Genomic DNA, 26,796 nt, shown 5'->3' on the forward strand with positions numbered 1-26,796 from the left:
CGATTTTGTAGCACAACAGTTCTCATCACATTCAGTTCATCAGTCACTAGTTCGAGAGCAGAAAAAGTTGCGTTACTCATTACTTCGAGAAGTTTCGACAGCTTTCTCAACTCCCAGATCAATTTGACTGCTCCATATGCTGGAAGTATTCCAGCCCAGGATATAACACTGTCACTCAAGTCCATATGAGTCAATTTTTCTTTATCTTTTATGGAATGATGGTCTTTCCAACCAGCTTCGATTTTTCCCACTGGGTTCACAGGTTTTCCGATTGGACCTTCAGGTTTCTGGGCTACATCTCTCACATTTTGTATATTACCTAGAGGTAATTCTGCAGTATGCCTTATGGCCGGAACCAGATAACCCAAAAAACAACTGCCGGACCAATTCTCAGGTAGCCATTTGTATGCCTTTTTCCCACAAACAAAATAACAGTTTTCTACTTTAGTACTGATGTGGGTTAATTCTGAATGAAACATTTTCTTGTCTATAACAGACAGTTGTTTATGTAAAACAGGATTTCTCTGCACATCACTTAATGTTGTTTTCATTAAACTCAAATATGAATAATAATTTGTGTTACAAACAGTGCCTTTATCTTTAGCTTTAATATAGCATTTGTAAGATATGGTTATATTACAGTTACTCTAACCCACTTGAAGTGTATCATTCTTGTAAAAACATACAATTCCCTTCTGTGTAATAGGCAAATACAATGCAATTTTGTCCTGTGATCTTACAGATCCTGTATCAAAACGTAAATTCTCCCAAGTCTCATTTATCCCCAAGGGGACAGCGGACATTAACAGTCCTCCATATGCTGTTGGTATAGCAGTACAAACCCAGCAATTTGAAATGTTCATAGTCTCTACATATACACGCTTCATAGCTAGGTATGTGTTAAAGTTTGGATGCCAGTCTATAGACAGTTCATCACGTCTCTCCACTTTCACTTGTGTGGTTACATGTAGGAAAAACCACAACAAAAGGAAGGTCATCACAATCATAGTCAATAAATGCATAGTCAACAAGATGATTAAACAACATCTTTGTGGTTGATCTGTATTTTTACTCGTTTTGCTCTTGGCCATCCTGCCTTTGTTGTGTATCAGTCACAAAATGTTTATCAAGTGGAAAATTCTTTACCGGTTTACAGTGCGTCAGATGGACCCAGGATGACCTCTCAGCAACTTTGACTGCAGTAGGCGTCGCCAACAGTACCTGGTACGGTCCTTCCCACTTTGGACTCGCCCAATTCTTCCTCTTTGTAACCTTCAACCACACCCAGGACCCCGGAGTCAGCACTGCTTCCAATGGTCTGGTCTGTCTTTTATCTGAAAAAGAGTTCAACTGCAAAACAGTTTTATTTGTTAACAGTTTCCTCATATAGCTAGCTAATGAGCTGTCAGCCTCTAGTTCTGCAGGCATGAGAGCTTTTCACTGTGGCACATAATATGCCCTTCCAAATATCACTTCAAAGGGGGTCAAACCCTTTACGTTTGGAACTGTTCTCATGTTCAGCAGTGCCAAAGGCAAACAGCAAATCCAGTTCTTCTGTGTTTTGCTCACTAACTTTCTCAACTTGCTTTTTAAGATTCCATTGTACCTTTCCACCAGTCCTGCAGACTGTGGGTGGTAAGCACAATGATTCTTCAAGGAGATCCCAAAGAATCTCCCAAGCTGGTGAATTGTCTGAATAACAAAATGTGTCCCATTGTCACTATAGATTCTTTCCGGTATGCCAAATCTAGGAATTATTTCTTTTATTAGGGTTTTTGCCACTGTTGCTGCATCCAGATTTTTAGTTGGAAAAGCTTCTACCCATTTAGAAAACATATATATAATTACTAAACAGTATTTTTTCCCTTCACATTTATTCAATTCTATGAAATCCATACAAACAGTATGGAATGGATATGGTGGTATAGGAAAACTCCCTTGCTTGGGTTTGAATGCCCCTTGTGCATGATGTTTGTTACAGATATGACATGCTGCACAAAATTTTTGTGTATAGTTTGTGAATCCATATGTTTGGAATATTCGATTTACTAACTGTACCATCCCCCCTGTTGAGACATGGCACTGCCCATGGCTCAACAAAGCTGCATATTTAAATAAATTAGACGGCAATATTGATTTTTTCTATTTGGAGACATACAGTCCATTTTCGAGGATTGCACCTCGTTTCTCCCATTTTTGTTTCTCTGCTTTCGTAGTTAGTGTCTGCATTGTTTTTAACATTTCTAGATCTAAAATCTCAGAGGGCTGTAATTCTTCGGTTAAAAGTAAAGTTTCTGAGTCTGAGGCTGCTTGCTTTGCAGCTGCATCAGCTTTTGCATTTCCTTTTGAAATTGTATCCTGTTGTTTTGTATGAGCTAAACATTTACAAATAGCTACTTTAGTAGGTAACTGAATGGAATCTAATAAGTTCAAAATAAGTTGCGCATGATTAATCGGTTTGCCATTAGATGTTATCATTCCCCTATTTTTCCATTGTTGTGCAAAAACATGCACTGTAGAGAAAGCATACTGACTGTCAGTATATATGTTCACACATTTATCTTTCGCTAGAGTGCAAGCCCGTGTTAAGGCTATCAGTTCTGCTGCTTGAGCAGACAGGTTATGCTGTAAGGGTTGGGCTTCTAAGATGTCTGTATCTGTGACTACTGCATATCCTACTACATTTTTCCCTGTAGGACCCTTTCTGCATGAGCCATCCACGTAAAATGTCACCTTGGCATCATCCAAGGGCATATCTGTGAGGTCTTGTCTGGGCAAAGTTATTTGCTCAATTTCCTGCAGGCAGCTGTGCGGTGTGCCATCCACAGGAGTCAGAAGTAACGTTGATGGGTTTAATGTTGTGCAACGTTCAATTACCATATGAGGTTGGCTCAGCAGTATGGTCATACATGAAAGATGTCTAGCAGGAGATAGATATGCTATTTTTTCTTGCAGTAAAATTATCGCGACTGCATGAAGCACTCTCAATGTGAGAGGGTGGAATAATACCACTGAGGCCGAAGCCTGTACTGCCATTGCAGCTGCGACTACTGCTTGCACACAGTGAGGCAACGATTGTGCCACTGGGTCTAACTGTGATGAATAGTAAGATATGGGGCGTTGCTTATCCCCATGCTGTTGCGTCAGAACTGACGTCATGTATCCCTGTTTACAATCTATGGTCTGAAAAAATCTTTTGTGGTAATTTGGAAGTCCTAAAACTAATGATGAAGCTATCAATTGTTTTAGTCTGCAGAAAGCTGTTTCTGCTTCAGGTGTCCATTGTAATATATCTTGTGCTGCCATTGGTGTTTTATATATTAAATCAGCCAGTGGAGCAGATTCTAAAGCATAGTTTGATATCCAGCTTCGACAAAAATTAGTCGTCCCCAAGAAAGACATCATTTCCTTCTTGGTTGCTGGTTTAGGTGCCTGTAAAATTGCTGTTTTTCTGTCTTCGTCTAATATTCTACCTTCATTGGATATTACATATCCTAGGTATCTAACCTGTTTTCTCCAAAGTTGTAACTTACTTTTGTTTACTTTGTGTCCCTGTGCTGCTAAAAATTTCAGTAATGCTATCGTATCCTTCCTGCATTGATGCTGGGTAGGGGCTGCTAGCAAAATGTCATCTACATAAAGTAGAATCTGACTACCTCCTGGTGGGGTAAACCCTGCCAGGTTGCTAGCCATTTCTTGTGCAAATATCGTTGGACTTTCACAATATCCCTGTGGTAGCCGTGTATAGGTATATCTTTTACCCTGAAATGCCAATGCAAACCAATACTGGCTATCAGGATGTATAGGTATTGAAAAGAAAGCATTGCTTATATCTACCACAGTGAAATATTTTTGTTGTGGCTTCAAATCATTCAACAAGGTGTGTGGGTCTGGCACCGTAGGTGCTCTAGGTATTATTGCATTGTTTACAGCTTGTAAATCCTGTACCATCCACCATTCCCCATTTGCTTTTTTAACAGGAAATAGAGGGGTGTTACATGGTGAATCAAGAGATTCTACCAGTACTCCTTCCTTGAGTAATGCTGCTATTATAGGCTTGATTCCTTGCTCTGCATCTTTCCTCAAGGGGTATTGTCTTTTCTGTGGTCTAAATGCTGATTTTGGTGTAATAGTTACTGGTCCTGCTGTTTGAATAAGTCCTACATCTGATTTGCCTGTTGACCAAAGAATGTTTGGTATGTCACACAAGGCTTTTTCTTCTTCTTCTAATAAGAATGCTAATCAGCTGTCTTCACTAGTTTGTAAGTGTACAGCTGGATGTGTCTGTGTTAGCCAATTCAATTTCTGTTTTTGTATTCCCTGCTCTGATAATTCTAAATCAGTTTGTTTTTCCCATCTTGTTACTTTTTCTCCTAAGTCCGCCCATTTCATATCCTTATTTTTTGTCAAGCTGACATGTGGTAGTCGATTAGATTTGTACAGTGTCATGAATTCCTGAGGTAATGAACAGCTTACCACACTGTTTCCCTCAGTATCCCAGTACAAGGTTCGTAATACTAATCTGTTAGCAGGATTTTTGAATAATTCTTGCTCATATTCTTTATCAGGACCTGGCATGTTACAGTAGTATAGAGTACAGTGTAACAAATGCTGTTGGTCAGTGTCAAGGGAGGGGGCCTTACTGATGGCTACATTCATCAGTTCCACGGTTACTGCCCCTGGACCAGTTGTAACTAGGTCCTAGCTGTACCAGTAAAAAGTTTCACCCTCCGGTCGCACCACAAAAGTATCCATTTGTCTTTGTGCCTCCATACCCTGCATAGTGGGAACTACTGCTATGCCAAATATCTGCATAAGATCTCTTCCCAGTAAGTTTACTGGACATTTTGCAGAAACTACAATTTTACTTTTCTGAGTCATACCCGAAACAGGGTCAGTTATTGCTATATCATGGGAGAGTGGCTCCCTATATAGCTGTCCATTTGTTGCTTTCACTAATATATAATCAGGTGATTCGGAATATTCTGGTAACTTTGAGGGGTGTATCAAAGTCCGTGACGCTCCTGAGTCACACAGGAATTTAACTTCCCTTCCTTCCACCAGAAGTGTAACTTCCGGTTTTGTGTCTGCCAGATAGAGCTCCAAGCTCAGTAATGCCAAATCTAAAATTTCACTTTCTTCATCCTCTACATCTGCTTGCACTTCCTCTGTTCCTTCCACTACATTTACATTTGTCCTTTGTTTGTTTGCCTTTCCTGATGATTTTTGACTTTCATCACTATCATATAGTCAGTCCTCATCACCCTTGCTTTCTGCAGTCACCTTTTTATTTAGCCTGCAATCCCTTGCTAAATGTCCTTTCTTTCCGCACTTAAAGCACTCACCTTTCATTTTTCTCTCTTCAACATCTTCTGACCGTTTGTCAGATTGTCTATTTCCCTGGGCATTTTTCTTACCCTTTTTACCTGACTGTACTACAAAGACCTCACCTCCGTCTTCAGCAGTGAAGACTTGTGTCTTCTTTTTCTTTTTACTATTAAAGTGTCTTTCAGCATGTCTAGCATATTCAAGTAAGGCTTGTAGCCTACTCGTTCGATGATCTATCATATGCTTTGTAATAAAGCTACTGATAGGTGCAATGCAACCTTTCAAAAATGCATTTTTTAGTTGCTGTTCATACGAGGTATCATGTGTCTGATTTTCAGTAATAGCCATACCACTATGGTTATTGAAACATTCCAATAATCTACCATAGTACCCATCTACAGTTTCATTATCTTGTATGCATTGGTTAATGCAAGTCCAATCTGCTCTAGGTTTCCATTTTTCCGAAATTCGGTCTGTAAGACCTTTTACTCTGTTGTCTAGTTCTGCGTCACTGTGTGGGAGTGGTTTAAGCTCTGCATTACGAGGATTCCAGGTGCCACAAATCATGTGCCAGTCTGGACCCACAATTTGTCTAACTACCTTTTCTACTTCTTCCCCATTATAGTGGTAACTTAGTTTCATACCTTGTAAATCTTGTAAAAACTTTGTGTAATTAACTTTTGGATGAGGGATTCCCTCTGTAGCTTTCCGAATATCTTCCGGTGTCCATGGTCTGTATACTAGAAGAGTTGGGTCCTGCCCTTCCTGTCCTGCCTGGTACCTCGATTAGTGGACAGATTTCTTCCTCACTCTCGTCTAGTGTGTTTCTCCCTACTTGGTATAAGTCTGTGTCCCCAAGTGTTTTACGTGTCCGGGACCTAGTTTCAATAGGATCTCTAACAAATGGTTTTAGTGTTCTTGTGACTTCAGGATAACGTGGAGGTGGACCAGCTTGTCCTCCTGCTTCATATCCTGAAAAAGGCATCTGAGGGGGTGGGGGAGGAGGAGCCATCGCTATTACTGTATTATTATCCTCTTTATCTAAAAATAACGTCTTAGCATTTTTAGTTTTTTGTTCCCTTCGGTTTACTTCCTCAATCCACCTGTGTGCCTGAGGAATGCCTAATCGCTGTTGTTTTTTTGCCTGACCTTCTGCGTCAGATTTAAGTTGTTTTAAAAGTTTAACTAATGAAATTTTATTTAATTTACCATCAAATCCGTATTTGTTAACCCATTTTATATAATACCTTACATTATCAGCCCGTTGTAATTGCATATATTTTGCTTCTTCAGTTAGGGGCGGATCTCGCGATGTTTTAGTGCACTGATTTCCCATTCTAAAGGAAAATGTTACGTAACCCTTTTCACCATGTGGTATTTCAGTTCCTTACAAAGTTTGTCTAGAATAACTGTCTACCTTATTCTGTTTCCCTGATCCCTGACAAAATATACAGTAATTTCCTTTTGTCCCTGATCTGTATAACAAATCTTGTGACAATAGTATTTACTGCAACCTAGTCCTTGATCTAAAACAGAAAAAAGGCAAATATCTTCCTACCTGAGCCTCTTGAGTCGACCAGTTCGAGACCACTCTTCGGCCGCAGATCAGAAAGTGGCCAGCCTCTCAAAATGACAATTCAGTCGGAAGTCTTTCGTATTTCAAGAAGAACCGTTTCGGTAGCTTCTCCTGCGCAGTGTTCGACCACTGGTACACTCTGATCTGTAGCTGTCTGAGGGTTTCCGGTCTGAAGGACCAAACTGTTAAATAAAAACAAAGATAACAACACAGGAGGCTCAGATGCAAAAGTTTACTAGTGTACACCAGGAGGCAAAAAACGTACAAGTACAGAATTTTTTCTGACATGATGCAGGAAGTACACAATTTTATATAGGTTTAACATTCAAGCTGTGCCCACCTTACTGACATGATTAGTCACAGGGCACCTACATCACTATGGTTTACAATATTCTATTCATAAGAAAAGCTGATGTTATACGTTTTAAAAGTTTTCCCATGGGAATAATACAGCCTTGCAAAGCACCTGGTCAGTTATAATGTCTTTCTGTAAATGTTACTCCTTCAAGGTTTCAGGCCTGCTCGAATACAATAGTTGGTTCAGTCTTGTAATACACTTCTTTGTTCTTCTTGCAACATTACTTTTAGCAGCTGTGTCTTATCTTGGTAACATTCACAAGGCCAGTTGTCCCAGAGGAAGGAAGAAGATTTTCAATGCTTTATACATTTATTTTCCTGACCCAGCAGATAATCATTAGTGAAAAACAAAGCTTGCTGAGCTGGCTACTGCCAGGGTCAGAGTTCAAATACACTGCAGCTCCAAAGCTTCAAGCAATTACATGTAAAATCATTCTTATTGCCATATTGTAAATATAATAAAATGCATTATATACTTTTTGCTTTTTAACTAACACTTTATATGTGTTCAAATACATATTTTTCTAACAGTTATAACCATCATGTGACTAGCTTCACCTGAGGCTGATGGGTAGAAGGGTAAAGTAATAGGCAACTCTTATGATGAAGAGAGTTTGGGCACCTTGACTTTCCTACCTTCATGTGATCTTATTTCCACAGTCTACTGTGGTAACATCAGAGTGTCATTTGTGAGGCAGAGAATACATACAGAAAAACTTTAGAGGAGTGTCATGAACAGCTTCTTTTGTAGCACTTGAGTGAAGAAGTCAAATTCGATTGGAACTGAGAGAACAAAATGGCTGAGAATTTGATATGGAAAAAGGTGAAGATGAGCAGGTAGTCAGAAGGTGGTGATACACAGGGAGGATGCCGCACGGGTTGTATATAGTATCTGTAATTGTCATATTGCATGACCTGCACCTTCTGCGATCCTGGCAATTAGTCAAGCGGAGAGTCAGGGAACACTGGCATTTTATGGTGTGGCAGCTATCTGGCTTAACTTTGGCCTATGTGTGGAAAAAGCCACACTTGCAAGTGGCACCTGGAACTGAACCAGTAATCATTTAATTTAAAGTCAAATACTCTACAACTGAACTATACCCCCATTCTACACTAAAAAGGCTCTCTTCTCTGCTGAAGTAACTCAGTAAGAGTTTCTAGTTCCTGATAATCTGTTTACAGATGTTGATGGGAACAACTTACAGTAGCATTATGAACAGTCAGCACAGAAGTCATGTGTGTACATTTTCTTTCTCCGTACATTTACGAAATTACCATGCAGATATCTTTTTGCCAAGCATGCAGCAGAGATGGCTCATGTTTTCTGTTACAAATTCCAGTGACATTGTAAAGAGAAACAGCTTTTAGACTCGTTATTTTTTCAGTAAATAACATAGGTTCTTTTGCACAAGAAGCTCCCTTACTTCAGAGAACCTGAGGCCACTGCACCCATGTTCGCCGGTTCTTAACAGCAAAACAGACTCTGTGTGAGCACATTTCTTTTATTATTATTTAGAACAGGTGGCAGTGTTTAAAAGTAGAGATTGAAAAAAGAATGGACCAATTTCTTTTGGCCTGTTTACATGCAACCCATGCTAGAAAGGTCTGTCTGCCTTCAAGGCACCACCAAGTTTGTAAGCTTGTCCACAGTTTTGTGTAGAGAACCAAGATTTTGCATATAGTGAAATGGCTCAGTGATAGAGACCTGTGATCTTCTGAATCAGGCTATCATTACATATACTCCATGTTAGAAATTAATTGGCCTTTCTCCGGGTAAATGTAAGGGTTAATTTTATATTTCCTTATTGTGCATGTGTACACAGTAGTACATCTATCCCAGTGACAAGGCGCAGGTCGTGATGTAGCACATAGGGCAGTTAGGGAGAAAGGGTGGAAAAAGTCAAGACCTGTCAATGTGGTTTGGGGTAGCCCTGTGAGAGAGAAGATTTTTTTACATCAAAGAATGAAGCAAGAAGAGTGTAGCTGGGAAGAAAAAACAACTTTAAAGAGACACCTAAAAAGTGAGATCAGTTAAGTGCAAGAAAAGGAGTTATTTATTATCAAGAAATAGCAGGCAGGGAAAGAGAGATAGATTGAGGACCGGTGTGTGTGTGTGTGTGTGGGGGGGGAATGGAGAGAGAGAGAGAGAGAGAGATTGAGTACCGGAGAGAGAGAGAGAGAGAGAGAGAGAGAGAGAGAGAGAGAGAGAGAGAGAGAGAAGTTTAGTTGAAAGGGCTACAGAGTTCTTTTGTCAACTACCATCATTGAAAATGTAGAAGGAGCTGCCTTCCACGGTGTAATTTGTGGCCCTACATCAGAGTCCTTAATTTGAATATTTTAATGCAAATGTACAGTTCAATCAGCATTACTTGGAGAGCGAAATGAACTTTGGGGTCATAGTGTGTCACTGAGGAAGCATTAAGGACTGGAGAAACAGAACATTCCCAAAAGTAGGTCTGTCTTGTGACATTGAGACAGGAGGCCCTTTTTCCAAGTTAGTGGAGACGTTTTAGTGGTGAAAACTTCAGAAAGTAGTCGTTACGTCAAGACTAACTGACAGAAAAAGTGTCAGTCTTATTTGTTTTCTTCGAATAGTAGTCAATCTGATTGTAGTAATCTACACTCAGCAAATAGTTGCAGGACCAAATTTCAGAAGGGGTCGTCAAACTATTTTGAGCAGCATGATTCTACTAAGCATAAGAAACACTGCCTCAGTTTTCAAGATAGAGATGTTCCAGGTGTTTCCTCTAGGAACTTATCTAAGAATATGTACTTTTCTAAAGAACTCTGTCCCACTGACAGGACAGTTATGAATGGCAGTGTGACATCATATATTGCAAATCAGTCAGAAGAGCCACCTGAGCTTCAAAACCTGAATTACGAATGTTATACCCCTCATCTGACTAGCTTCATCTGAGGCTGATGGGAAGAAGTTTAAAGTAACAGACAACTCTTTTGATGAAGAGGGTCAGGGCACCTTGGCTTTCTTACCTTCATGTGATCTTGTTTCCACAATCTATTGTCATAATTTCAGGGTGTCATTTGCAAGGCAGAGAATACGTAGAGAAAAACTTTAGAGGAGTGTCTTGGACAGCTTCTTTTGTAGCACTTGAGTGAAGAAGTCAAATTCGATTGGAACTGAGAGAACAAAATGGCTGAGAATTCGGCATGGAAAAAGGTGAAGATGAGCAGGGAGTATGCCACACGGGTTGTATATAGTATCTGCAATAGTCGCATTGCATGACCTGCACCTTCTGAGATCCTGGCAATTAATCAAGCGGAGATTGAGGGAACACTGGCATTTTATGGTGTGGCAGCTACCTGGCTTAACTTTCTTTGAAAGCATAGCCAGTGAAAACAAGGCCTATGTGTGGAAAAAGCCACCCTTTTAGGGGGCATCCGGCTTTGAACCGGGGACCTCTTGATCTGCAGTCAAATGCTCTACCACTGAGCTATACCTCCATTTGACACAAAGGTGACTCTCTGCTCTGCTGAAGTAACTCAGTAAGAGTTCCTACTTCCTGATGATCTGTTTACAGATGTTGACAGGAACAACTTACAGTAGCATAATGAACAGTCAGCACAGAAGTCATGTGTGTACATTTTCTTTCTCCGTACATTTACGAAATTACCATGCAGATATCTTTTTGCCAAGCATGCAGCATTGACGGCTCATGTTTTTTGTTACAAATTCCAGTGACATTGTAAAGAGAAACAGCTTTTAGACTCATTATTTTTTCAGTAAATAACATAGGTTCTTTTGCACAAGAAGCTCCCTTACTTCAGAGAACCTGAGGCCACTGCACCCATGTTCGCCGGTTCTTAACAGCAAAACAGACTCTGTTTGAGCACATTTCTTTTATTATTATTTAGAACAGGTGGCAGTGTTTAAAAGTAGAAATTGATAGCAAGACTGGACCAATTTCTTTCGGCCAGTTTACATGCGACCCATCCTAGACAGATTTCTCTGTCTTCAAGCCACCAGCAAGTTTGAAAGTTTGTCCACTGTTTTGTGTACAGAACTGTTTTTGTGTATAGACAAATGGCACAGTGATAGAGTCATGTGATCTTCTGAATCAGACTCTCATTACACATCTTGCATGTTAGTTATTTAATGACTTTTCTACAGGCAAGTGCAATGGCTATTGTGATATTTCCTTATTGTTCATGCTTACACAGCGGTACATCTATCACCATGATAAGGCACCGTTCATGCTGTAGCACAAAGGCAGTTAAGGAGCAAGGGTGGAATGAAATAAGACCTGTCAATGTGGTTTGGGGCAGACCTGTGAGAGAGCAGGTTTTTTGCATCATACTTTGAAGCAAGGAGAGTGTAGATGGGAAGGAACAACAACTTTAAAGAGACATCTAAAAAGTGAGATCATTTTAGTACAGACAAAGGAGTTCTTTTTTATCAAGAAACAGCAGGCAGGGAGAGAGAGAGACAGACAGATTATAAGGACAGGTGGAGAGAGACATTATAGTGTTAGAAGAACATGGAAGGGAGGAAGAGAAAGAGAGAGAGAGGGAGAGAGAGAGAGAGATTTTGTTGAAATGTAGTGCTTTTAACTGCAGATGAGAAGCTACAGAGTTCTTTTCTGGACTACCATCATTGCAAATGTAGAGTAAGCTGCCTTCCACAGTGTAAGTTGTGGTCCTACATCAGAGTGCTTAATTTAAATGTCTGCTCTTCAATTTTTCCCTTAGATCTGCTAGTTCTCTTCTCTCCTGCACTTTTACTAGCTTATTAGTCTAGCAATTTACCAGATTTCTTGCAGCAATTATTGCAGCACACAAAAAGTACTACCATATCTAAACGTTCTACAAGGTAACAGCTCCAGTACTTATTATAAATGTCCACCCCTTCAGGCATGTCTAAAGGTCAGTTCCCTGTGATTTCTCCTATTAACTGGTGAACTTGGGCATCCTGAGGGAATGTAGCAACTGCCCAATGTACACTGACAACTCTCTCCTCTTACCTCCCAACACTCAGACTTGCTAGAGATGCACTTATATATCCAAATTGGAAGCCACTCACTCTCCAGCCAACACTGGAATAGCTGTTCAAGCAGAGAAGGTCAACACTTGGACCACACCACATAGAACACATAGCCCTCCAGAACACACACCAGCACTGCCTTCACATAAAAACACAAACCACACACCCACCTTCACAGAGGCTTTCAACAAAAATCTACCCAAACAGTAGAGACCTCCAAGGCAGAAATGCACTCAACCACCACAACACAACACTAATCATGAGACACATAACTCTCTTAAACAGTGTGCCACCCAACCAAAGTCCTAAGGCAAAACAGCATGCCCAACACACTAGTCATAGGTGACTCGATAGTGAGGCACACTGATGTCCCACTCACAAGGTTGAATAAGGAGAAAGTAACAGTCAGCTGCCTGTCAGGTGCCAGGATCTGCCACTTAACGCACGCACAGAGGTCCCTCAACAACAGGTACAAATATGACTCTGTCATTGTACATGTGGGTGTGAATAACCTGAGATGTACTTCCCTGGACTACATGAAAGGAGACTTGGAGGAGCTGTCGGATTGTGTAGCCCAGGCGGTTATGACCTTAGCCCTGAGCAGCTTCCTACCATCACCCAGAATGATACCTCAGTACAAGCAGAAAATTATTGATTTCAACAATTGGCTAAGTTTCTGGTGTCATTCTAAGGGGATCACGTATCTGTCTACCTGGCATGACATGATTGACAGACCTCAATGCTTTGCCAGAGATGGCCTGCATTTGTCACCCCTGGGCTTCTGTTTACTGGCCAAGGCTCTTGCCACCCCTATAGTGCCTTTTTTAAGCTGTGTTCCAAATACCAAATTACCACCATAACAGCTACAAACAAATGCAATCTGAGGGTCATGCTGCTCAATGCTAGAAGTCTAAATCTCAAAATGCACTCCTTTGAAGCACTTCTTAGAATGGAGAACATCGACATTTGTGCTGTAACACAGACCTGGATCAAAGCAGCAGAAAGCACCCCTGCAATACCAGGCTATAACTCATTCCACACCTTTTGGCCCCAGAACTTGGCCCAAAGCTCCAAAGGCAGTAGTGTTTCCATATTCATAAAGGATGCACACACCTCCAGACTGGTAGCCCAACATAATGCATCAGAGATACTTCAGGTGCAGCTAACATTGGGTAAGATAGCAATTTAGGTCATAGCCTGCTATAGGTCCCCAACCATGTCCCAAGACTCACACTCCATGTTCCTAAGCACCCTGGAGAATATTAGGGTCCAACCTAACACTCTCATACTGGGCAACTTCAACTACCCCTGCATTAACTGGGAAAACTACTCATGTACCAATACACCTGCCCAACGTTTCCTGAAATTCATTAATTCCATTGCCCTGGTCCAGCTCATTCTTACCCACACTAGAAGTAGGAAAATCCTTGGCCTGGTCATTACTAACATGGGTGACTGTTGCTCTACACCAATAGTCAACTTCTCCCTGGTTAGATCCAACCTTAAACTAATCACGTTGGAAATCCACATCACTCCAACCCCCTCCACAAAGGTAACCACCATGAAAAACTCCTCCAAAGCTAACTTTGGGCTCCTAAAAACAGGTGGCTAACTTCATGGCACCCATGCAAATGGAGAAATGGAGAAGAGTTTCATGACCTCCAAATCATACACCAATGCACTGTACGAACACCTACAGAAATGCATGGATCTCACCATACCGAATAGAACCAAGATGCTCTCCTCCAAAAAAAAGGAAGCCAATCTGGTGGTCCACTGCCATAAACAACCTCTACAACAGAAGGAGGAAACTGATGCAGAATAAGGTGAAGTCCCAAGACTGGAAAAACTCCCTTATCAACCTCAACAAAAAGTTGAGATCCCTCTCATCAAACCCCCTAAAGCTAGCTATGAAAACAGAATTGCAGCAGATAGTAAATACAACCACAAGGCCTTCTATAGTTATGTAAAGAATCTCCATGGCAATACCCAGATTTGCTCTGAGCTACTGCACAATGGTACCTCCTATACCAAGCCAACAGATATTGCCAATGTACTGGCCAACAGATTCAGTGCCAACTTTACCCCCCCCAAAGGTACAATTACAATGCCAGCAGATTTCCAGGCACCCAGTATTACTGCTGCACAGGTTACAACAGCGCTGTCCAAGGCCAAGAATACAGCTTCTATGGGACCTGGCAATATCCCTGGCTATGTTCTACATGAACTACAGAGTGAACTGGCACCTCACCTGTGTGCCCTATTCAATCACAGCCTCACCTCTGCTAAATGGAGCACTACTACAGTCATCCTTCTCCACAAAGGAGGATCGAATACAGACCCTGAGAACTTTCACCACATTAGCCTGATGAGTCTGATATGCAAAGCCATGGAACGCATCATCATGGGCCTAATAAACAAGGATATAGGGAATCTCCAAATTCTGGATCCCACACAGTTTGGTTTTGTGAAAGGTGGATCGTGCCTCCTCAACCTGGTTGACTTCTTGGAGTCAGTCACCAGAGCTGTGGATGAAGGCAAGGTGGTTCATACAGACTACCTTGATCTGGCCAAGGCCTTTGATACAATTCCCCACTCAGGAATCATAGAAAATCTCACTAAGCTAGGCATCAACCCATATATCACTAAGTGAGTTGCAAACTGGCTCACAGAAAGAACCCACAGTGTGAAAGTAGCTGACTCCAAGTCAGACTGCTGACAAGTCATGAGTGGAGTCCCACAGGATTCGGTCCTGGGACCTCTCCTGTTTGGTATCTACTTCTCTGAAGTCCAGGCCAACACGAAGGGACTCTGGCTGGCAAAGTTCACAGCTAATTGCAAGCTGGGAGCTATTATTATATCCCCAAGTGATGTTGACATCCTACAGAAAGGCCTCAGTGAGACCAATGACTATTGTTAGAACCATGGCTTTAACCTCAATGTATGTGTCGCCATCCCCTTTGGGAAAAACCCAGTTCCCATGAATTACCACATCAATGGTAGTCCACTGAACACAGAAGGCATTATAAGAGATCTGGGAACACAGGTTTACAGCAACCTCACATTTGACCACCATATTGCCACTGTGGTCAGAAAGTCCTTCTATGTGGCACATCTCATTACCAAGGGTTTTGAATTCAGGATGAAAGAGGTCATTGTCTCCCTATACTCTCCCCTTATTAGGCCAATCATCATGTACAATGCCCCATTTGGCATGTACCTCACTAGACACCTGCAACACTGGAGAGGCCAAAAAAGTACCTCACAAAGAGGATCCTAGGCTTTAAACACTTCTGCTATATGGACAGACTCAAAAAACTCCAACTATTCCCTGTCTCATATCACCTACTTAAAGGCGATCTCTGCTTGACTTATAAAGGCATGTCTCACCCAGCTCTGTTAGAAATTCTGCATCTAAAGAAATCCCAATCCCTCCACAGGAGCACTCCAGAGACCTCAACCTCATTTCCACAATTAACAGAACATGCCGGAGGGACAGGTTCATAATCTAGAGACTGCCCATGCTATGGACTAGACTTCCCATACATGTCAAACAGAGCACCTTACTGGCCCACATCAAGAGAAATCTTGATGAGTGGATGGGAAATAGAAAAATCACCCGGAGCTGACCCAAGTGGCTCTACTTGATGGAGGCACTGTGAACTAAGGTCAGGGACATGATGCCAGGGTAATCCTATGCGTTAGGCTTGTAAAGGCTCCAGGGCCATTAGCCTAGTACACACCTATGAACCTACGAAATGCAAACACACAGTTCAATCAGCATTACTTGGAGAGCGAAATGAACTTTGGGGTCATTGTGTGTCACTGAGGAAGCATTAAGGACTGGAGAAACAGAACATTAACAAAAGTAGGTCTGTCTTGTGACATTGATACAGGGGGCCATTTTTCCAAGTTAGTGGAGATGTTTTATTGGTGAAAACTTCAGAAAGTAGTCGTTACGTCAAGACTAACTGACAGAAAAAGTGTCAGTCTTATTTGTTTTCTTCGAATAGTAGTCAATCTGATTGTAGTAATCTACACTCAGCAAATAGTTGCAGGACCAAACTTCAGAAGGGTCGTCAAACTATTTTGAGCAGCATGATTCTACTAAGCATAAGAAACACTGCCTCAGTTTTCAAGATAAAGATGTTCCAGGTGTTTCCTCTAGGAACTTATCTAAGAATATGTACTTTTCTAAAGAACTCTGTCCCACTGACAGGACAGTTATGAATGGCAGTGTGACATCATATATTGCAATTCAGTCAGAAGAGCCACCTGAGCTTCAAAACCTGAATTACGAATGTTATACCCCTCATGTGACTAGCTTCATCTGAGGCTGATGGGAAAAAGTTTAAAGTAGCAGACAACTCTTTTGATGAAGAGGGTCAGGGCACCTTGGCTTTCTTACCTTCATGTGATCTTGTTTCCACAATCTATTGTCAGAATTTCAGGGTGTCATTTGCAAGGCAGGGAATACGTAGAGAAAAACTTTAGAAGAGTGTCTTGGACAGCTTCTTTTGTAGCACTTGAGTGAAGAAGTCAAATAAGATTGGAACTGAGAGAACAAAATGGCTGAGAATTCTTCATGGAAAAAGGTGAAGGTGAGCAGGGAGCATGCCACAGGGGTTGTATATAGCATCTGCAATTGTTGTATTGCATGACCTGCACCTTCTGAGATCCTGGCAATTAATCAAGCGGAGAGTGAGGGAACACTGGCATTTTATGGTGTGGCAGCTATCTGGCTTAACTTTCTTTGAAAGCATAGCCAGTGAAAACAAGGCCTATGTGTGGAAAAAGCCACCCTTTCAGGGGGCACCCGGATTTGAACCAGGGACCTCTTGATCTGCAGTCAAATGCTCTACCACTGAGCTATACCCTCATTTGACACATAAAGGTGACTCTCTGCTCTGCTGAAGTAACTCAGTAAGAGTTCCTACTTCCTGATGATCTGTTTACAGATGTTGACAGGAACAACTTACAGTAGCATAATGAACAGTCAGCACAGAAGTCATGTGTGTACATTTTCTTTCTCCGTACATTTACGAAATTACCATGCAGATATCTTTTTGCCAAGCATGCAGCAGAGACGGCTCATGTTTTCTGTTACAAATTCCAGTGACATTGTAAAGAGAAACAGCTTTTAGACTCGTTATTTTTTCAGTAAATAACATAGGTTCTTTTGCACAAGAAGCTCCCTTACTTCAGAGAACCTGAGGCCACTGCACCCATGTTCGCCGGTTCTTAACAGCAAAACAGACTCTGTGTGAGCACATTTCTTTTATTATTATTTAGAACAGGTGGCAGTGTTTAAAAGTAGAGATTGAAAAAAGAATGGACCAATTTCTTTTGGCCTGTTTACATGCAACCCATGCTAGAAAGGTCTGTCTGCCTTCAAGGCACCACCAAGTTTGTAAGCTTGTCCACAGTTTTGTGTACAGAACCATGATTTTGCATATAGTGAAATGGCTCAGTGATAGAGACCTGTGATCTTCTGAATCAGGCTATCAATACATATACTCCATGTTAGAAATTAATTGGCCTTTGTCCGGGTAAATGTAAGGGTTAATTTTATATTTCCTTACTGTGGATGTGTACACAGTAGTACATGTATCCCAGTGACAAGGCGCAGGTCGTGATGTAGCACATAGGGCAGTTAGGGAGAAAGGGTGGAAAAAGTCAAGACCTGTCAATGTGGTTTGGGGTAGCCCTGTGAGAGAGAAAGTTTTTTTACATCAAAGAACGAAGCAAGAAGAGTGTAGCTGGGAAGAAAAAAAACTTTAAAGAGACACCTAAAAAGTGAGATCAGTTAAGTGCAAGAAAAGGAGTTATTTATTATCAAGAAATAGCAGGCAGGGAAAGAGAGATAATGAGAGAGAGAGAGAGAGAGAGAGAGAGAGAGAGAGAGAGAGAGAGAGAGAGAGAGAGAGAGAGAGAGAGAGAGAGAGAGAGAGAGAGAGAGAGAGAGAGAGAAGTTTAGTTGAAAGGGCTACAGAGTTCTTTTGTCAACTACCATCAATGAAAATGTAGAAGGAGCTGCCTTCCACGGTGTAATTTGTGGCCCTACATCAGAGTCCTTAATTTGAATATTTTAATGCAAATATACAGTTCAATCAGCATTACTTGGAGAGCGAAATGAACTTTGGGGTCATTGTGTGTCACTGAGGAAGCATTAAGGACTGGAGAAACAGAACATTAACAAAAGTAGGTCTGTCTTGTGACATTGATACAGGGGGCCATTTTTCCAAGTTAGTGGAGATGTTTTATTGGTGAAAACTTCAGAAAGTAGTCGTTACGTCAAGACTAACTGACAGAAAAAGTGTCAGTCTTATTTGTTTTCTTCGAATAGTAGTCAATCTGATTGTAGTAATCTACACTCAGCAAATAGTTGCAGGACCAAATTTCAGAAGGGGTCGTCAAACTATTTTGAGCAGCATGATTCTACTAAGCATAAGAAACACTGCCTCAGTTTTCAAGATAAAGATGTTCCATGTGTTTCCTCTAGGAACTTATCTAAGAATATGTACTTTTCTAAAGAACTCTGTCCCACTGACAGGACAGTTATGAATGCCAGTGTGACATCATATATTGCAAATCAGTCAGAAGAGCCACCTGAGCTTCAAAACCTGAATTACGAATGTTATACCCCTCATGTGACTAGCTTCATCTGAGGCTGATGGGAAGAAGTTTAAAGTAGCAGACAACTCTTTTGATGAAGAGGGTCAGGGCATCTTGGCTTTCTTACCTTCATGTGATCTTGTTTCCACAATCTACTGTCGTAATTTCAGGGTGTCATTTGCAAGGCAGAGAATACGTAGAGAAGAACTTTAGAAGAGTGTCTTGGACAGCTTCTTTTGTAGCACTTGAGTGAAGAAGTCAAATAAGATTGGAACTGAGAGAACAAAATGTCTGAGAATTCTTCATGGAAAAAGGTGAAGATGAGCAGGGAGCATGCCACATGGGTTGTATATAGTATCTGCAATTGTCGTATTGCATGACCTGCACCTTCTGAGATCCTGGCAATTAATCAAGCGGAGAGTGAGGGAACACTGGCATTTTATGGTGTGGCAGCTATCTGGCTTAACTTTCTTTGAAAGCATAGCCAGTGAAAACAAGGCCTATGTGTGGAAAAAGCCACCCTTTCAGGGGGCACCCGGATTTGAACCAGGGACCTCTTGATCTGCAGTCAAATGCTCTACCACTGAGCTATACCCTCATTTGACACATAAAGGTGACTCTCTGCTCTGCTGAAGTAACTCAGTAAGAGTTCCTACTTCCTGATGATCTGTTTACAGATGTTGACAGGAACAACTTACAGTAGCATAATGAACAGTCAGCACAGAAGTCATGTGTGTACATTTTCTTTCTCCGTACATTTACGAAATTACCATGCAGATATCTTTTTGCCAAGCATGCAGCAGAGACGGCTCATGTTTTCTGTTACAAATTCCAGTGACATTGTAAAGAGAAACAGCTTTTAGACTCGTTATTTTTTCAGTAAATAACATAGGTTCTTTTGCACAAGAAGCTCCCTTACTTCAGAGAACCTGAGGCCACTGCACCCATGTTCGCCGGTTCTTAACAGCAAAACAGACTCTGTGTGAGCACATTTCTTTTATTATTATTTAGAACAGGTGGCAGTGTTTAAAAGTAGAGATTGAAAAAAGAATGGACCAATTTCTTTTGGCCTGTTTACATGCAACCCATGCTAGAAAGGTCTGTCTGCCTTCAAGGCACCACCAAGTTTGTAAGCTTGTCCACAGTTTTGTGTACAGAACCATGATTTTGCATATAGTGAAATGGCTCAGTGATAGAGACCTGTGATCTTCTGAATCAGGCTATCAATACATATACTCCATGTTAGAAATTAATTGGCCTTTGTCCGGGTAAATGTAAGGGTTAATTTTATATTTCCTTATTGTGCATGTGTACACAGTAGTACATCTATCCCAGTGACAAGGGGCAGGTCGTGATGTAGCACATAGGGCAGTTAGGGAGAAAGGGTGGAAAAAGTCAAGACCTGTCAATGTGGTTTGGGGTAGCCCTGTGAGAGAGAAAGTTTTTTTACATCAAAGAACGAAGCAAGAAGAGTGTAGCTGGGAAGAAAAAAAACTTTAAAGAGACACCTAAAAAGTGAGATCAGTTAAGTGCAAGAAAAGGAGTTATTTATTATCAAGAAATAGCAGGCAGGGAAAGAGAGATAGATTGAGTACCGGTGGGGGGGGTGGAGAGAGAGAGAGAGAGAGAGAGAGAGAGAGAGAGAGAGAGAGAGAGAGAGAGAGAGAGAGAGAGAGAGAGAGAGAGAGAGAGAGAGAGAGAGAGAGAGAGAGAGAGAGAGAGAGAGAAGTTTAGTTGAAAGTGCTACAGAGTTCTTTTGTCAACTACCATCATTGAAAATGTAGAAGGAGCTGCCTTCCACGGTGTAATTTGTGGCCCTACATCAGAGTCCTTAATTTGAATATTTTAATGCAAATGTGCAGTTCAATCAGCATTACTTGGAGAGCGAAATGAACTTTGGGGTCATTGTGTGTCACTGAGGAAGCATTAAGGACTGGAGAAACAGAACATTAACAAAAGTAGGTCTGTCTTGTGACATTGATACAGGGGGCCATTTTTCCAAGTTAGTGGAGATGTTTTATTGGTGAAAACTTCAGAAAGTAGTCGTTACGTCAAGACTAACTGACAGAAAAAGTGTCAGTCTTATTTGTTTTCTTCGAATAGTAGTCAATCTGATTGTAGTAATCTACACTCAGCAAATAGTTGCAGGACCAAATTTCAGAAGGGGTCGTCAAACTATTTTGAGCAGCATGATTCTACTAAGCATAAGAAACACTGCCTCAGTTTTCAAGATAAAGATGTTCCATGTGTTTCCTCTAGGAACTTATCTAAGAATATGTACTTTTCTAAAGAACTCTGTCCCACTGACAGGACAGTTATGAATGCCAGTGTGACATCATATATTGCAAATCAGTCAGAAGAGCCACCTGAGCTTCAAAACCTGAATTACGAATGTTATACCCCTCATGTGACTAGCTTCATCTGAGGCTGATGGGAAGAAGTTTAAAGTAGCAGACAACTCTTTTGATGAAGAGGGTCAGGGCATCTTGGCTTTCTTACCTTCATGTGATCTTGTTTCCACAATCTACTGTCGTAATTTCAGGGTGTCATTTGCAAGGCAGAGAATACGTAGAGAAGAACTTTAGAAGAGTGTCTTGGACAGCTTCTTTTGTAGCACTTGAGTGAAGAAGTCAAATAAGATTGGAACTGAGAGAACAAAATGTCTGAGAATTCTTCATGGAAAAAGGTGAAGATGAGCAGGGAGCATGCCACACGGGTTGTATATAGCATCTGCAATTGTCGTATTGCATGACCTGCACCTTCTGAGATCCTGGCAATTAATCAAGCGGAGAGTGAGGGAACACTGGCATTTTATGGTGTGGCAGCTATCTGGCTTAACTTTCTTTGAAAGCATAGCCAGTGAAAACAAGGCCTATGTGTGGAAAAAGCCACCCTTTCAGGGGGCACCCGGATTTGAACCAGGGACCTCTTGATCTGCAGTCAAATGCTCTACCACTGAGCTATACCCCCATTTGACACAAAGGTGACTCTCTGCTCTGCTGAAGTAACTCAGTAAGAGTTCCTACTTCCTGATGATCTGTTTACAGATGTTGACAGGAACAACTTACAGTAGCATAATGAACAGTCAGCACAGAAGTCATGTGTGTACATTTTCTTTCTCCGTACATTTACGAAATTACCATGCAGATATCTTTTTGCCAAGCATGCAGCAGAGACGGCTCATGTTTTCTGTTACAAATTCCAGTGACATTGTAAAGAGAAACAGCTTTTAGACTCGTTATTTTTTCAGTAAATAACATAGGTTCTTTTGCACAAGAAGCTCCCTTACTTCAGAGAACCTGAGGCCACTGCACCCATGTTCGCCGGTTCTTAACAGCAAAACAGACTCTGTGTGAGCACATTTCTTTTATTATTATTTAGAACAGGTGGCAGTGTTTAAAAGTAGAGATTGAAAAAAGAATGGACCAATTTCTTTTGGCCTGTTTACATGCAACCCATGCTAGAAAGGTCTGTCTGCCTTCAAGGCACCACCAAGTTTATATGCTTGTCCCCAGTTTTGTGTACAGAACCATGATTTTGCATATAGTGAAATGGCTCAGTGATAGAGACCTGTGATCTTCTGAATCAGGCTATCAATACATATACTCCATGTTAGAAATTAATTGGCCTTTGTCCGGGTAAATGTAAGGGTTAATTTTATATTTCCTTACTGTGGATGTGTACACAGTAGTACATGTATCCCAGTGACAAGGCGCAGGTCGTGATGTAGCACATAGGGCAGTTAGGGAGAAAGGGTGGAAAAAGACCTGTCAATGTGGTTTAGGGTAGGCCTGTGAGAGAGAAGATTTTTTTACATCAAAGAATGAAGCAAGAAGAGTGTAGCTGGGAAGAAAAAACATCTTTAAAGAGACACCTAAAAAGTGAGATCAGTTAAGTGCAAGAAAAGGAGTTATTTATTATCAAGAAATAGCAGGCAGGGAAAGAGAGATAGATTGAGTACGGGGGGGGGGTGGAGAGAGAGAGAGAGAGAGAGAGAGAGAGAGAGAGAGAGAGAGAGAGAGAGAGAGAGAGAGAGAGAGAGAGAGAGAGAGAGAGAGAGAGAGAGAGAGAGAGAGAGAGAGAGAGAGAGAGAGAGAGAGAGAAGTTTAGTTGAAAGGGCTACAGAGTTCTTTTGTCAACTACCATCAATGAAAATGTAGAAGGAGCTGCCTTCCACGGTGTAATTTGTGGCCCTACATCAGAGTCCTTAATTTGAATATTTTAATGCAAATATACAGTTCAATCAGCATTACTTGGAAAGCGAAATGAACTTTGGGGTCATTGTGTGTCACTGAGGAAGCATTAAGGACTGGAGAAACAGAACATTAACAAAAGTAGGTCTGTCTTGTGACATTGATACAGGGGGCCATTTTTCCAAGTTAGTGGAGATGTTTTATTGGTGAAAACTTCAGAAAGTAGTCGTAGTCGTTACGTCAAGACTAACTGACAGAAAAAGTGTCAGTCTTATTTGTTTTCTTCGAATAGTAGTCAATCTGATTGTAGTAATCTACACTCAGCAAATAGTTGCAGGACCAAACTTCAGAAGGGTCGTCAAACTATTTTGAGCAGCATGATTCTACTAAGCATAAGAAACACTGCCTCAGTTTTCAAGATAAAGATGTTCCAGGTGTTTCCTCTAGGAACTTATCTAAGAATATGTACTTTTCTAAAGAACTCTGTCCCACTGACAGGACAGTTATGAATGGCAGTGTGACATCATATATTGCAATTCAGTCAGAAGAGCCACCTGAGCTTCAAAACCTGAATTACGAATGTTATACCCCTCATGTGACTAGCTTCATCTGAGGCTGATGGGAAGAAGTTTAAAGTAGCAGACAACTCTTTTGATGAAGAGGGTCAGGGCACCTTGGCTTTCTTACCTTCATGTGATCTTGTTTCCACAATCTATTGTCAGAATTTCAGGGTGTCATTTGCAAGGCAGAGAATACGTAGAGAAGAACTTTAGAAGAGTGTCTTGGACAGCTTCTTTTGTAGCACTTGAGTGAAGAAGTCAAATAAGATTGGAACTGAGAGAACAAAATGTCTGAGAATTCTTCATGGAAAAAGGTGAAGATGAGCAGGGAGCATGCCACAGGGGTTGTATATAGCATCTGCAATTGTTGTATTGCATGACCTGCACCTTCTGAGATCCTGGCAATTAATCAAGCGGAGAGTGAGGGAACACTGGCATTTTATGGTGTGGCAGCTATCTGGCTTAACTTTCTTTGAAAGCATAGCCAGTGAAAACAAGGCCTATGTGTGGAAAAAGCCACCCTTTCAGGGGGCACCCGGATTTGAACCAGGGACCTCTTGATCTGCAGTCAAATGCTCTACCACTGAGCTATACCCCATTTGACACAGAAAGGTGACTCTCTGCTCTGCTGAAGTAACTCAGTAAGAGTTCCTACTTCCTGATGATCTGTTTACAGATGTTGACAGGAACAACTTACAGTAGCATAATGAACAGTCAGCACAGAAGTCATGTGTGTACATTTTCTTTCTCCGTACATTTACGAAATTACCATGCAGATATCTTTTTGCCAAGCATGCAGCAGAGACGGCTCATGTTTTCTGTTACAAATTCCAGTGACATTGTAAAGAGAAACAGCTTTTAGACTCGTTATTTTTTCAGTAAATAACATAGGTTCTTTTGCACAAGAAGCTCCCTTACTTCAGAGAACCTGAGGCCACTGCACCCATGTTCGCCGGTTCTTAACAGCAAAACAGACTCTGTGTGAGCACATTTCTTTTATTATTATTTAGAACAGGTGGCAGTGTTTAAAAGTAGAGATTGAAAAAAGAATGGACCAATTTCTTTTGGCCTGTTTACATGCAACCCATGCTAGAAAGGTCTGTCTGCCTTCAAGGCACCACCAAGTTTGTAAGCTTGTCCACAGTTTTGTGTACAGAACCATGATTTTGCATATAGTGAAATGGCTCAGTGATAGAGACCTGTGATCTTCTGAATCAGGCTATCAATACATATACTCCATGTTAGAAATTAATTGGCCTTTGTCCGGGTAAATGTAAGGGTTAATTTTATATTTCCTTACTGTGGATGTGTACACAGTAGTACATGTATCCCAGTGACAAGGCGCAGGTCGTGATGTAGCACATAGGGCAGTTAGGGAGAAAGGGTGGAAAAAGTCAAGACCTGTCAATGTGGTTTGGGGTAGCCCTGTGAGAGAGAAAGTTTTTTTACATCAAAGAACGAAGCAAGAAGAGTGTAGCTGGGAAGAAAAAAAACTTTAAAGAGACACCTAAAAAGTGAGATCAGTTAAGTGCAAGAAAAGGAGTTATTTATTATCAAGAAATAGCAGGCAGGGAAAGAGAGATAGATTGAGTACCGGTGGGGCGGGTGGAGAGAGAGAGAGAGAGAGAGAGAGAGAGAGAGAGAGAGAGAGAGAGAGAGAGAGAGAGAGAGAGAGAGAGAGAGAGAGAGAGAGAGAGAGAGAGAGAGAGAGAGAGAGAGAGAGAGAGAGAGAGAGAAGTTTAGTTGAAAGGGCTACAGAGTTCTTTTGTCAACTACCATCAATGAAAATGTAGAAGGAGCTGCCTTCCACGGTGTAATTTGTGGCCCTACATCAGAGTCCTTAATTTGAATATTTTAATGCAAATATACAGTTCAATCAGCATTACTTGGAGAGCGAAATGAACTTTGGGGTCATTGTGTGTCACTGAGGAAGCATTAAGGACTGGAGAAACAGAACATTAACAAAAGTAGGTCTGTCTTGTGACATTGATACAGGGGGCCATTTTTCCAAGTTATTGGAGATGTTTTAGTGGTGAAAACTTCAGAAAGTAGTCGTTACGTCAAGACTAACTGACAGAAAAAGTGTCAGTCTTATTTGTTTTCTTCGAATAGTAGTCAATCTGATTGTAGTAATCTACACTCAGCAAATAGTTGCAGGACCAAACTTCAGAAGGGGTCGTCAAACTATTTTGAGCAGCATGATTCTACTAAGCATAAGAAACACTGCCTCAGTTTTCAAGATAAAGATGTTCCAGGTGTTTCCTCTAGGAACTTATCTAAGAATATGTACTTTTCTAAAGAACTCTGTCCCACTGACAGGACAGTTATGAATGGCAGTGTGACATCATATATTGCAATTCAGTCAGAAGAGCCACCTGAGCTTCAAAACCTGAATTACGAATGTTATACCCCTCATGTGACTAGCTTCATCTGAGGCTGATGGGAAAAAGTTTAAAGTAGCAGACAACTCTTTTGATGAAGAGGGTCAGGGCACCTTGGCTTTCTTACCTTCATGTGATCTTGTTTCCACAATCTATTGTCAGAATTTCAGGGTGTCATTTGCAAGGCAGGGAATACGTAGAGAAAAACTTTAGAAGAGTGTCTTGGACAGCTTCTTTTGTAGCACTTGAGTGAAGAAGTCAAATAAGATTGGAACTGAGAGAACAAAATGGCTGAGAATTCTTCATGGAAAAAGGTGAAGATGAGCAGGGAGCATGCCACACGGGTTGTATATAGTATCTGCAATTGTCGTATTGCATGACCTGCACCTTCTGAGATCCTGGCAATTAATCAAGCGGAGAGTGAGGGAACACTGGCATTTTATGGTGTGGCAGCTATCTGGCTTAACTTTCTTTGAAAGCATAGCCAGTGAAAACAAGGCCTATGTGTGGAAAAAGCCACCCTTTCAGGGGGCACCCGGATTTGAACCAGGGACCTCTTGATCTGCAGTCAAATGCTCTACCACTGAGCTATACCCCCATTACACATAAAGGTGACTCTCTGCTCTGCTGAAGTAACTCAGTAATAGTTCCTACTTCCTGATGATCTGTTTACAGATGTTGACAGGAACAACTTACAGTAGCATAATGAACAGTCAGCACAAAAGTCATGTGTGTACATTTTCTTTCTCCGTACATTTACGAAATTACCATGCAGATATCTTTTTGC

At 41.2% G+C, this 26,796-nt stretch overlaps 6 non-coding genes across 6 annotated transcripts; all 6 read right to left on the reverse strand.

The window, feature by feature from the left end:
* Positions 1-10,651: 10,651 nt before the first annotated feature.
* TRNAC-GCA lies at positions 10,652-10,723 on the reverse strand. The gene has a single exon. It is a non-coding gene; the product is annotated as a tRNA-Cys (tRNA).
* A 6,344-nt stretch (positions 10,724-17,067) lies between these two features.
* TRNAC-GCA lies at positions 17,068-17,139 on the reverse strand. The gene has a single exon. It is a non-coding gene; the product is annotated as a tRNA-Cys (tRNA).
* Positions 17,140-19,401: 2,262 nt separating this feature from the next.
* On the reverse strand, positions 19,402-19,473 carry TRNAC-GCA. Its single transcript has one exon. It is a non-coding gene; the product is annotated as a tRNA-Cys (tRNA).
* A 2,300-nt stretch (positions 19,474-21,773) lies between these two features.
* On the reverse strand, positions 21,774-21,845 carry TRNAC-GCA. The gene has a single exon. It is a non-coding gene; the product is annotated as a tRNA-Cys (tRNA).
* Positions 21,846-24,154: 2,309 nt separating this feature from the next.
* On the reverse strand, positions 24,155-24,226 carry TRNAC-GCA. Its single transcript has one exon. It is a non-coding gene; the product is annotated as a tRNA-Cys (tRNA).
* A 2,309-nt stretch (positions 24,227-26,535) lies between these two features.
* Positions 26,536-26,607, reverse strand: TRNAC-GCA. The gene has a single exon. It is a non-coding gene; the product is annotated as a tRNA-Cys (tRNA).
* Positions 26,608-26,796: the final 189 nt, after the last annotated feature.

Source organism: Protopterus annectens, chromosome 13.part0 (genome assembly GCF_019279795.1).
Source record: "Protopterus annectens isolate FY-2018-M chromosome 13.part0, PAN1.0, whole genome shotgun sequence".
In the NCBI taxonomy this organism is placed as follows: Eukaryota; Metazoa; Chordata; order Ceratodontiformes; family Protopteridae; genus Protopterus; species Protopterus annectens.